This window comes from Nycticebus coucang, chromosome 2 (assembly GCF_027406575.1).
Source record: "Nycticebus coucang isolate mNycCou1 chromosome 2, mNycCou1.pri, whole genome shotgun sequence".
In the NCBI taxonomy this organism is placed as follows: Eukaryota; Metazoa; Chordata; class Mammalia; order Primates; family Lorisidae; genus Nycticebus; species Nycticebus coucang.
In genome coordinates, this window is record NC_069781.1 from 3,226,565 (window position 1) to 3,238,467 (window position 11,903).

Consider the following 11,903-nt stretch of genomic DNA (forward strand, 5'->3'; position numbering starts at 1 on the left):
CCAGTTGTTTTAGTATCTTTTAAAAATGTGTGCCTGGGCTGGGCCCAGTGGCTCACGCCTGTAATCCCAGCACTTGGGAGGTTGGGGTGGGTGGATTGCCAGAGCTCACAAGTTTGAGACCAGCCAGAGCAAAAAACCATCTCTGAAAATAGCCAGGCGTTACGGTGGGCACCTGTAGTCCCAGCTACTAGGGAGGCTGAGGCAAGAGAATCGTTGGAGCCCAAGAGTTGGAGGTTGCTGTGAGTTATGGCATCATGACACTCAGTAGAGTGAAACTCTCAAAAAAGAAAAAAATGTGGCTCAACACCTGTAGCATGGTGGTTACGGCACCAGCCACATACACTGAGGCTGGCAGGTTCGAACCCAGCCTGGGCCAACTAACGACAATGACAACTACAACAAAAAATAGCCGGGTGTTGTGGTGGGCGCCTGTAGTCCCAGCTACTTGGGGGGCTGAGGCAAGAGAATCACTTAAGCCCAAGAGTTTGAGGTTGCTGTGAGCTGTGACACCACAGTACTCTACGAAGGTGACATAGACTCTGTCTCAAAAAATAAAGTGCGCCTGTGTGTACACACAGTACGCTGTGTATGACATGCATATGCACATGTCACACAGATGCACAGGTGTGCATGCATGTACACAAGTGTTTCATGTGAGACGCGCCACACGCATGTGTACAAGGCGCACTCACGTGAAAGGCATATACGCATGCCTGCCTGTGTACACACACACACTATGGGTCGGAATCAGGACCCAGACAAGGTCTTCATCTGCATTTGGTTGGTTTATCTTAAGTGTTTTTAAATCTCTTAAGTTTCCCACTTTTTTCCGACTATGTATTTGTTGAAATAGAATCATTTATCCTGTAGACTCCCTGGCCTGGATTTTGCTGAGTGAGTCTCAGACTGTTTAACATCTGTCTCCTATGTCCCCTGTAACCCGGCAGTGAGGGCTGGTTGTATTTAATTTGATAGACTCCTTTTGAGTTCTTTAAATGAGCCTGTCAGGAGACATGCCCTGCTAGGGGCCCTGCATGTCATTCTGGAGACAGGTGTGCTCCATCCGGGCATGTCCTGCTCTCCTACCTGTGAAGGAGGCACAGTGGGACGGGGATGTTGCCATGCGACTGCGCCATGCCCAGCAGGGGTACCTTAGGGTCAAGGGTAGTTTCCAGTAAATGAGGACTGCCTGCTTAGTTGCCAAAAACAGAGAATCAGAACAAGAGTCCGGCATTGTCACCCAGAGGAAGGGACAGGGAATGTTGAAGCTCTGTGACAGCCACCCCTGAACTGTGGGCTGAGGGCTGGGAAAGAACACTAGCCGCCCTCGGGTGGCCCTGAGTCCTCCCTGCCTCGCCTGGAAGGCACTGCCGTAGAGGTGAGAACACTGCAGAATTTTTGTAACTCAGTGAGGGGACCTGTAGGATGTTACAGTCGGTTCCACGTACCACCCTTTATATAGGCAAAGGAACACTGGGACCAACTGCAAATAGGTTCTAACCTGGCAAAAATGGTCAAACCCACCAGCCACAATGAATTTCCTACAATTTAGAATTCTTTTTTTTTTTTTTTTTTTTGGCCGGGGCTGGGTTTGAACCCGCCACCTCTGGCATATGGGACCAGCGCCCCACTCCTTGAGCCACAGGCACCGCCCTACAATTTAGAATTCTAAAATAGCAAACCACCTGGGCTGGAGAGAAACTGGAAGGGCGCCTTAGACTAAACAACCAATGATTATTATTTTCCATATTTCAAGGTCTCTTTTTTCCTGACTTCTCTCAAAAGGTTGGAATACAGGAGAAAGGAGGGTTCACATGTGGGTGTTGGGGGTGGGAAATACCAGAAGGAGGTGGACGACCCTGGAGAAGGGGTCTGCAGATTAGACAAAAGCTGCTTGGGAGCTCCCTTGGTTAGGATGTGGGGGGTGTGCGGCGCCATGGCCTCCAGTCCCCTGGATCTTGGCACTGAGCTCCAGGCCCCAGTCCTTGTCTGGGTCTCTGTCCACTCTCCCCTAGATGACCCCCACCAGGCTCCTGGCTTTAATGTAGCTGATGTGCTGAGCAGGCTGTTTCTGTCAGCCCTATGCCCTGCAGCCAGGCTCACACCTGAGTCAGCCTCAGACCTGCCACTCTCCGACCTACTCCCACAGGCTCCCCTGCTGGGGGACTAGACCCCTTGCATTTTTCCTTGATGCTGTCGGCCTCCTTTGCTGCCATCAGCAAATCCTGTTGACCTTGAAGACATCTCTAGAGCTGACTGCTTCTTGATACACCCACACAACTTGCTGCTGTTCATACCACATCCTGCACTAGCTCATTTCTCTCACCCCTGTCACAGCCTGTCGGGGTCTCCCAGCTGCCATCCTTGCCCACCAGACTGTCCTTACTGTGTATCCCAGCCAGGGGATACTCTTCAAGCCCATTAGGTTCTATCTCTTCCATGTGGGAGATCTTCCAGGGTTTCTCCTTTGTTGAGAGCAAAGCTACAGTCCTTGCAATGACCCCCACGGCTCACCGGACTGCAGCTCCTCCCTCCTCTCCTCTCCAGCTTCACTGCCCCAAATGGGCCACACCATGCTCATGCCAGGCTCAGGGCCTTTGCACTGGCCTTAGCGCTGCACGTCTTCCCTGACGTCCTCAGGGCCCCATCTCTCACCTCCTTCAGTCTCGACTTAGGCGCTTAGACGCATCTTCTACTGCGCCTTCCCTGACAACCTATGAAAACGTGCTTCTTCCTCCACTCCAGAGATCATTCCCATCAGACTCAATGGCTAAGGCTTTGGAATGGTCTAGAACCAGCTCTTTGGGGCAGGCTCTCTTTGTTCAGCTCTCTGACTGCTGTCGCAGACCCTGGCTCCAGATGGTAGGAACCCAACACCTAGTTGTTCATGAATGTCGAGCAGAAAGTTCTATCAGGGCTTACAAGGGATCCTGAGTGTCGGTGATGCCAACGGGAGGAACATGTGAACCAGCGAAGCCAGTGACAGCTTCGGACTGACAGGGATGCTCCCGTGCAGCCAGCCTCGTGCCTCCAGGGGACTCTGCCGGCCACCAATGAGCCAAGGCCTGTGAGTCCTTACCCGTGTGTAGAGGGCACTCGCCTGTCACCAGGGCCCCCGGCTGCTGTCGGGAGCTTCACCTGCCCCAGGGCTGGGGTGCACCTGCCGGCACGGTGCCAAGACAGAGATGTGGTGGGGACCGAGAAAAAAACAAAAAACGATGGTTAGATGCCACGAAGTAGGTGGCAATGCCTTAACCGTATGCGTGTTGTTAGGCCCGAGGGCCTCTTCCATCCTTGTCAAGGGGAGTGCTAACCTTCTCTCCTTTCATACAACACGCCAACGTTGCTGCCCGCACGGTATTTAAAGCCTAAGACTCTGCTCGCCTTTTGCTGATGGCGACTTTATGTTGGCCATTCAGAGTTATATAGTGCAAACGTCGAAGTCAAATCGGAACTCTCAGCTGTCCACATTTCATCATCTTTATGAATTTGAACGTGTAAGAAAAAAACTATCTTTCATTATAATATATTCATAAAATTAGCCAATCAGAGGTTAGGGAAACACCGGAAGGCCGGAGCTGCCTACAGAGAGGCGATTCCTCCGGAAACAAAACAGGGCGGGCGCGCACTTCCTGTGGCGACGCGTCCGGCGGGCGGCGGGAAGAGGCGCCGCGCTGTCTGCGGAAGCGGAAGTGGTTGGTAACGAACCAGAGCGCGAGCGCCAGAGGGTCCGCCGCGCGGACTTCCGGACGCTTGTTCCACGCCGTCCGGATCCGCGGGTTCGACCTGGGGCTCCTGTCACAGCACCAGGCCGGCGCCTCGGGCCGCCGCGCGTGGTGTGGACCGCGGGCCGGCTCCCGGCGCCCGTGGGTCGGGACCCACGAAGACCTGTAGGCGGCAGTGTGCGCCCGCACGCGTCCACGAATATGTGCACATGCGCGTCTACACGAACACGCACGTGCACGTGTATGCATATACCCACGTGTGCGAGTCCGCACGTTCGTGCCCGTGTCCACACGCACACACGTTTTTACATGTACTCACACAAGTCCACACAAGCATGCTTACATGCGTGTCTGCAAACGCAGTAGTGTGTGCACATGAGCAAACAACAAAGGTACACACAGGCCCACAAGTACACGTGTGCATGTAAGCACGTATATACACGTGCACACGTGTGCACAGACAGAAGGATGCTCAAGGATACACAATGGGTGGCCCAGCAGTATGGACTGTGAGTGACCATGTTTATTTCTCTGAGGTGTTTTGGATGTATGTGTGTTCTCAACTGTGCATGTTAATTAGAAAAAGCAAAACTTAAATTTGTTGGTTAGAGCAGTTTATCAGGATGCTTTGGCCCTGAGGGAGCAGAGAGGAGGCCACCTCCCACAGAAGGCCTCCTCCATCCTGAGCCCAGTTGTCTGGGAGAAATGTCCTGGCAAGCCTTTAGTCACAAAAAACTAAGCAGGGATGGGAGGAAGAAGTCACCACCCCCCCAACTTGCAAAGGGGATTGAGGCACCTGGGGGAAGCAGCAGTCTGCAGGTGGGACCAGGTCCCAGGGAGTCAGCAGGGACCTGAGGGCAGTGTGAGGGCCTGGTGTCACCTAGAGCTGGCACAGTCAGGAAGGACTGGTGGGTTTGGAGCTGAGTAGCTCCAAGGGGCCCTGTTGGTGTTCCATGCATCATCCACCAGCCTACACTGTATGGGGATGCAGCCTTGTCTGCCCTGGTCAGACTCCTCAGAACTTACAGCAGTGGTTCTCAACCTGTGGGTCTCAGTCGAACGACTCTTTCACAGGGGTTGCTTAAATACATCCTGCATATCAGATATTTACATTACGATTCGTAACAGTAGCGAAATTAGTTATGAAGTAGCAATGAAAATAATTTTATGGTTGAGGGTCACCACAACATGAGGAACTGTGTTAAAGGGTTGTGGCATTAGAAAGGTTAAGAACCACTGCCTTAGATTTATCTGTTCCAGAACCAGAACTCTGCCATCTTTTACCTGAAGGGTGATGGCCAAATTGTCAAAACTTAACCTCATTGGGTGGTGCCTGTGGCTCAAAGGGGTGGAGGGCCAGCCCGATATACCAGAGGTGGTGGGTTCAAACCCAGCCCTGGCCAAAAACTGGAAAAACAAACAAACAAAAAAACCACTTAACCTCATTTTCTTTTTTTTTTAAATTTATTTATTTTTATTATTAAATCATAGCTGTGTACATTAGTGCAGTTGAGGGGTACAATGTGCAGGTTTCATATGCAATCTGAAATATTCTCATCAAACTGTTCAACGTAGCCTTCATGGCATTTTCTTAGTTACTGTATGCAGGCATTTGTATTCTGCATTTAGTAAGTTTTGCCTGTACCCATTCTAAGATGCACCGTAGATGTGGCCCCACCCATTACCCTCCCTCCACCAAAACCTCCCCCCTCCCTTCCCCTTCCTTGGCCCTTTCCCCATATTCTTGTGCTATAGTTGGGTTATAGCCTTCATGTGAAAGCTATAATTTAGCTTCATAGTAGAGCTGAGTACATTGGATACTTTTTCTTCCATTACTGAGATACTTTGCTAAGAAGAATATGTTCCAGCTCCATCCATGTAAACATGAAAGAGGTAAAGTCTCCATCTTTCTTTAAGGCTGCATAACATTCCATGGTATACATGTACCACAATTTGCTAGTCCATTCATGGGTTGATGGACACTTGGGCTTCTTCCATGACTTAGCAATTATGAATTGGGCTGCAATAAACATTCTGTTACAGATGTCTTTGTTATATTGTGACTTTTGGTCTTCTGGGTATAAACCTAGTAAAGGAATTACAGGATGGAATGGCAGGTCTATCTTTAGGTCTTAACCTCATTTTCGATGTCATCTTGGCCTGATGTCTCGGTACTCATGGCCCTCTGATCCCTGCCAAGCTTGGGTATGTGTTGAAGGGAGGCGCAAGGCTATCCCTCCACCCCCATCCCCACACCACCCCCAGACCTACAGGAGGGTGAAGGCGCAGGTGGTCCTGCATTTGTGTTCTCTCGTCTACCTGACTCCCCCAAGGAAGATGCCATCAGCACCCCATTTTATGTTTGAAGGCACAGAGGCTGAGGGAGTTGGGCAGAATTCACAATGTTACACTGCTCTGAGGCAGAAGCTGGTTGGAGGCCCCAGTGGGCTTGGAGTCTGTGCTCTTCGTCCAGACTGGTTGCCCCCTAGCCGTGGGTGGCTAGTGGGTTCTGCACAAGAACCCCACCTCCAGGTCTCCTGGGCCCAGATGTGGGCACACTGGAGGGTCAATCAGAGGCAGTCCAGGGCCCTGCCAGGCCGCTGGGGCCTTGCCCTTTCCTTGGGTTCCTTGCAAGTTCATGGTCTTGGAACGAATGAAGAGATTGCTGGATCCTCAGGAATGCCAGCCAGGGCCTCTCTGGTGTTAAGGTGAATCAGAACTATCTGAGATGTGTTAAAATGCAGGTTCCTACCCCTGCTGATCTGAATCTAGGGTCTGTAGCTAAGCCCAGGAATATGCATTTATCGAAACGTACCATTTTTGCTTTGGGTGGAGGTTGGAGGTCTTCACTTATCCACAGGACTTGGTATAGTGACACAGGTGAGGGGAGATGGCAAGATGGTCTTCACAGGGTGGGAAGACCCAGGCTGCAAAGACCTGGGAGGATGTAGCTCCCACCTCAGAGTCTGTGCAGACCAGGCAGGCTGCAGCCTGAGTGGCAGCAATTAAGGCTGCTTTTCCCCTCTGTGTCTTCTGTGCCTCCAGGGCTGAAGTGCCAAGAAATAGATGTCTCTGTTCTGTTGACCAGCCCACCCCAGGGCTTCCCAAAGTGGCTGTAGAATAAAATGTGTGGTCAGTATGCCCTGAGACTTGTGCTCTCTGCCTAGGTTCGGAACATTCTCATCTCCATCCCAACCAGGGGAAGAGCTACCCTTGTATAGCACACAACAACCTGCAGCAATAATGAACACCGCTCAGCAAGATGCCAACGCATGTCGACATGCACACAGCTATGAGACTCTGATATACTAAGGTCATAAAACCTTACTGAGTTGTTTGCACAGTGCTGCCAACATAAGCACACGGTGGCAAGTTCATAAACTTAATTGTCAGGCTTTGAACAATGACGGCTCTGTCAGTCATTCCAGAAAAAGAGTTTTAAAATTGTTTTGAAGGGTGAACTAGGTGCTGGTGTCAGTGCACAACATCCCAAGGGGGGTACTTTGAAGATGACCATAGTGATACTCAGCAATGAGGTATGTAGCACTTTTTCTTTTTTTTTTTTTTTGGCCGGGGCTGGGTGTGAACCCGCCACCTCCGGCATATGGGACCGGCGCCCTACCCGCTGAGCCACAGGTGCCGCCCTGTAGCACTTTTTCTAGGACGAGTTCATTAACGTAATTGTCTGAACTTCATATGATAAATTTTAATTTATAAATTAGGCACAGTAAGAGATTGACAGAGAACTAGCAATGAAACAGAACAATGTGTACTGCAAGGAAAGTTCTGTGAAGGTGGCCTCTTTCTCATTGTGCTGTGCTCTCCCATTTTCAGACTGCTGTTCATAGCAGGTAACTGAAACCAGGAGAGGAGAACTTTAGACCAGGACAGGAGGTGGTGGGCACTATACCCTTATTTCTGGGCTCACATGAATTCAGGAGCCTGAATTTTCCAGATCGCTGATGATGTTTCTGTTCTAGACCTGGGGAACTGTCAGGGCTCACTTGGAGAGAAATCTGAGGCCAGGCTGGGCTCTGTGGCTCATGCCTGTAATCCTAGCACTCTGGGAGGCTGGGGTGGGTGGATAGCTTGAGCTCAGGAGTTTGAGACCAGCCTGAGCAAAAAGTGAGACCCTGTCTCTACTAAATAGAAAAAAACTGTAGCAAGAGGATTGCTTGAGACCAAGAGTTGGAGGTTGTTGTGAGCTATGATGCCACAGCATTCTATACAGGGCGAAAGCTTGAGACTTTGTCTCAAAAAAAATGTGAGGCCAGTTTGGGCCCTCGAAGGTGGTTATCCCCGCCCTTCCCCCCCAAAACCAGGTATGTGGATGTCCAAGTGCACCTGCTTTTTTACAACTCTCAGCTCCTGCGACCCACAAATCCAGTGGGAGTACAGTGGAAACACAGTGAAAAGTGCCCTTTCCCAGCCATCAACATACTCCTGCAGAATTAGGGAATTGGGGGTGGGATTAGAGCTCCATCTTACAGGGGAATTTCTCCAAGACACTGCTTAGTGATGGTGTCTGTGGGTTCCCTAGAGTGTGGTGGGGGCCTTGGCTTCACCCTGCCTATCTGTCCCCCACAGACCTCCACCTACCTGGGAGCTGGCCCCTGGGAGGCTCTCAGCTGGGACGTTCCCCCTAACGGACCATCAGAGAGTGGGACAAGTGAACTCACGGCACATGCGTGGCCTCTGAGGAGAGAGTACACAACACAACTACCCCTTTGTTTTGTTTCATTAAAGCACTGTGCCCTAACTTGTACTAAGCTCCTTTTTCTCAGCCTGGAAGAGCCCCAAGCAGGTGGTAGAGGTGCGAGCTCCCCTCTCCAACTCTCTGCCTCAGTTCTCACCAGCACCAGGTTCCAAGCACTCAGATAAGCAGGACGGAGCACCTGCAACCGCTTTGCCCTGCCTTCTACTAAATGCTGGAACAGGAAAAAAAACCCATTTCCCTCTTTGAAACACCAGCAGCTTTTCTTTAGCGGCTCAGCATTTCCACCCCTCTCTCCAGGTGCCATGGCTTCTCTTTCTTTTCTTTTTCCCTTTACTTTTCATTTCTTTTCTTTCTTCCTTCCCTCCCACTTCCTTGTGAAAAATATTCTCCCCTAATCACTGTGAGCGTTCTTTCTCCAACTCCCTCAAACACCTGGAAAGTTCCAGCCCCGACACCCATCCATAGCATTGGCCCCAAGGACTCATTGCCTCCTGGAAGGGAAACTCATGGTGACCTGGGACATCCTGGGGTCTGCTAGAGTGCGCACTGGGGCCCAGAGTGGTGAGCCTCAAGGCCATTCGCCACAGTGACCAGCAGCCTTTGGAACCAGTGGCCCCGGCCTGTGGGTGTCCCTTGCCCCACTGTGGCTGTCCCTGTCCCACTGGCCTTGGAGTAGGCGGTGGGTGGTGGGCTGACCCTTTTAATCTCTTTGGAAAGAGGCGGCTGGGGGGAAGCTAGGGTTCCAGAGCCAGGCTGCTGGACCCATAGGCTTGAGTGTCCAGACCAACAGGTGGGAAACACGGCGGGGTGGTGGGGGTGGGTGCGGCGTGGGCTCTACCGGGCGCCCGGGCGATCCCAGAAGCCTCCGCCAGGGGGCGGAGTGACACCGCTCAAGGCCCCGGGGAGCCGGGAGGGACCCGGCGGGCGGGACCACCTCCTCCCTGCACCCCTGCACCCTCTGCGCTCCGCCGTGCGGGGCCGCCGCCTCAGCGCACCGTGCGTTCCTCGGCCTGGGAGCTCAGGGCAGGGCGCGTCGCCGTTCTTCTTTCCAGAGACCTCCCGGGCGCCGCGTGCCTGGAACTGCCACCCCGGCTGCAGCAGGCGGTGGGCCTGGAGCCCCAGAGCCCTGGGACGCTGGTGGTGCCTCCGGCGGGGGGCCTCGTGCAAGCTTCAGATTTGTGGCTGTCCCGTGGAGTCCCCAGCGTGCGAAAGATGCTGGTGTATCTTGCATACTTCTGGCGCAGGTGTTTTCAGAAGTTCATGTTTTCTGTCTTATACGCGTAATGCCTACTTGTTGAGAAGCATTTAAAATTGCACCAGAGAAAGATTAAAATAAAAGCTAAAAAGATCCCTAATCTCACCAACCAGCGATGTGGATTTGTGAGGCCCAGAATCTCAGTGTGCAGATGGGTTTTCGACTGCCTACCAGGTAGGAGGTGTGGGGCTGCCGGAGAAGGACTGCAGGGGAGGCTCCTGAAAGCCTCCAGCTTTCTTTCGCAGGATTTCCAGGCAGCAGGTGGTTCTGCCCAGCCTGTGAAGCACAGGGAGGGAGGGAAAGAAGGAGGCAAGGCCCTGGTGGTAAATAACTTTCCAGACTTTTCAGTTTACTAAGGGCCCAGATGGTTTAAAATGGGACATTTGTTTATGTCCAGACCCCTTCCCTCTCACATCCTGGTGTTACTGAGGACTGGGGCTTTGAGGACAGGGCTTTGCCCCAAATGTGCCCCCAGTACTGTTTGTTTGTTTCTTTTCTTTTCTTTTTTTTTTTTTTTTTTTTGAGACAGAGACTCACTATGTCGCCCTGGGTAGAGTGCTGTGGCATCACAGCTCATAGCAACCTCAAACTTCTGGGCTTAAGCGATTCTCTTGTTTCAGCCTCCCAAGTAGCTGAGACTATAGGCGCCCACCACAATGCCTGCCTGGCTTTTTTTTGGTTGTAGCTGTCATCGTTGTTTGGCAGACCGGGGCTGGATACGAACCCGACAGCTCCGGTGTATGTGGCTGGCCCCTAGCTGCTGAGCTACAGGTGCCGAGCCAGTACTGTTTCTTTTTTGATCCCCAGGTGCTATATTATGACACCAATGCCGTGTTTGGAGGTTGATCTGGATACCTGCAGCTCCTGCAGTGCCCCTGGGCACCCAGCACACCAGGGCTCTGCAGATCCTTCCCTGGGATGACCTGGAGTCTCTCAGCCAGGCTTGTGCGAGGGGCTGCCTTTCTCTGCTTCCGTGGGGAGGCGAAGGCCATCCAGGGGCCACACCGCCTCTCCTCAGGGCTCAGGGGCCTCTATTAATAACATGACCACTGACCCTGGATTTCGGGAGGGATGAGAGGATGGAGTTTTCCCAGGGTCGGCGTTTGGCTGGAGATCTTTCTTGCCTGACCTGGCCAGCCTCCAGAGTGCCCTGTTTCTGCCCTGGCCCCCAAGGCCCAATGGCCGGAAGCCCTGCATGAACCAAGGACTTGAGCTGTCCCTCCCCAGGGATATAAATATCTCAGGAGCAGCTCTCTGCAAGCGTCTGAGAGCCCAAGGGAGGGACAGACAGCACCTTGGGCCTTCGGGAGCAGGCGGGACTTAGGACACAGGTCATCTGCCCTCCGAGAGCTCGTTCCAGAACCTTCCCAGGCTCTTTCTCTGTCTAGCTCTGTTTATAGCCCCCAGAGGCAGCCAGAAGAGGGGTCTTGCTGTATTCCTTTTTCATTCGATTGTTTTTACAGGTGTTTGTGGATTGGGCTGGGGACAAACAAGGGGACAATGTCTCTTGACTGCCCAGAAGCCCAGCCTGAGGATGCAAAGACAGGAAGGACGTGACCTGGACAGTGTACTGGGCAATGTGTCTGTTTGAGCCCTTGTAGTTCTCTTGGGCGAGGTCCTCGGGCTCCATGAGGGGGAGACAGATGACCACAAGCTGTTCTGAGGATGAGGGGTTGACAGTTGCCCATGACTGATAGCCAAACGCAGCCCCAGTTCATGCAGCAAGTGAGGGAGGTGCGGGATGGACCAGACTCACGGGGGCAGGGCCCTTGCTATTGAGAACGCTTCCGTAACCTTGAGCGCAGGGTTTTGAGTAGAAACTGAAGCCCTCCTGCTAGAGGGAACATCATGAAAAGGGCCCAAACCACCTGTTGTGAATAACCTCCACGCCAGCCCCAGCAGCCCCTCTCATGTGGGTCCATCCAGCCACACGCTCTGGGGCATCAGCAGCTCTGAGAGGCTGGAGATGTTCAGATCCTTTCCATGGGGCGCCAGTGCTCATCCTTGAAGAGGAAGCTGGGAAGTATTTAGTTGTTTAAAAAGCCGCCAGACAGAGCAGGGCAGGCCAGGAAGTGGTGGGTGGTGCCGGCCTCTGCCCCTCTCTCAGGGAAAAAGAGGAGAGGAAGAGGGCTCTGTGGAAAGTCACAGTGGCCGGGGTCCTCCGCTGCCTGTTGCCTGCTGGGCCCAGGCTGGAGCCAGGTGCTCA

At 52.7% G+C, this 11,903-nt stretch overlaps 1 non-coding gene across 1 annotated transcript; it reads right to left on the reverse strand.

Moving 5' to 3' along the window:
* Positions 1-3,210: 3,210 nt before the first annotated feature.
* On the reverse strand, positions 3,211-3,336 carry LOC128580340 (U6atac minor spliceosomal RNA). The gene has a single exon (XR_008378633.1). It is a non-coding gene; the product is annotated as a U6atac minor spliceosomal RNA (small nuclear RNA).
* Between the last annotated feature and the right edge of the window lie 8,567 nt (positions 3,337-11,903).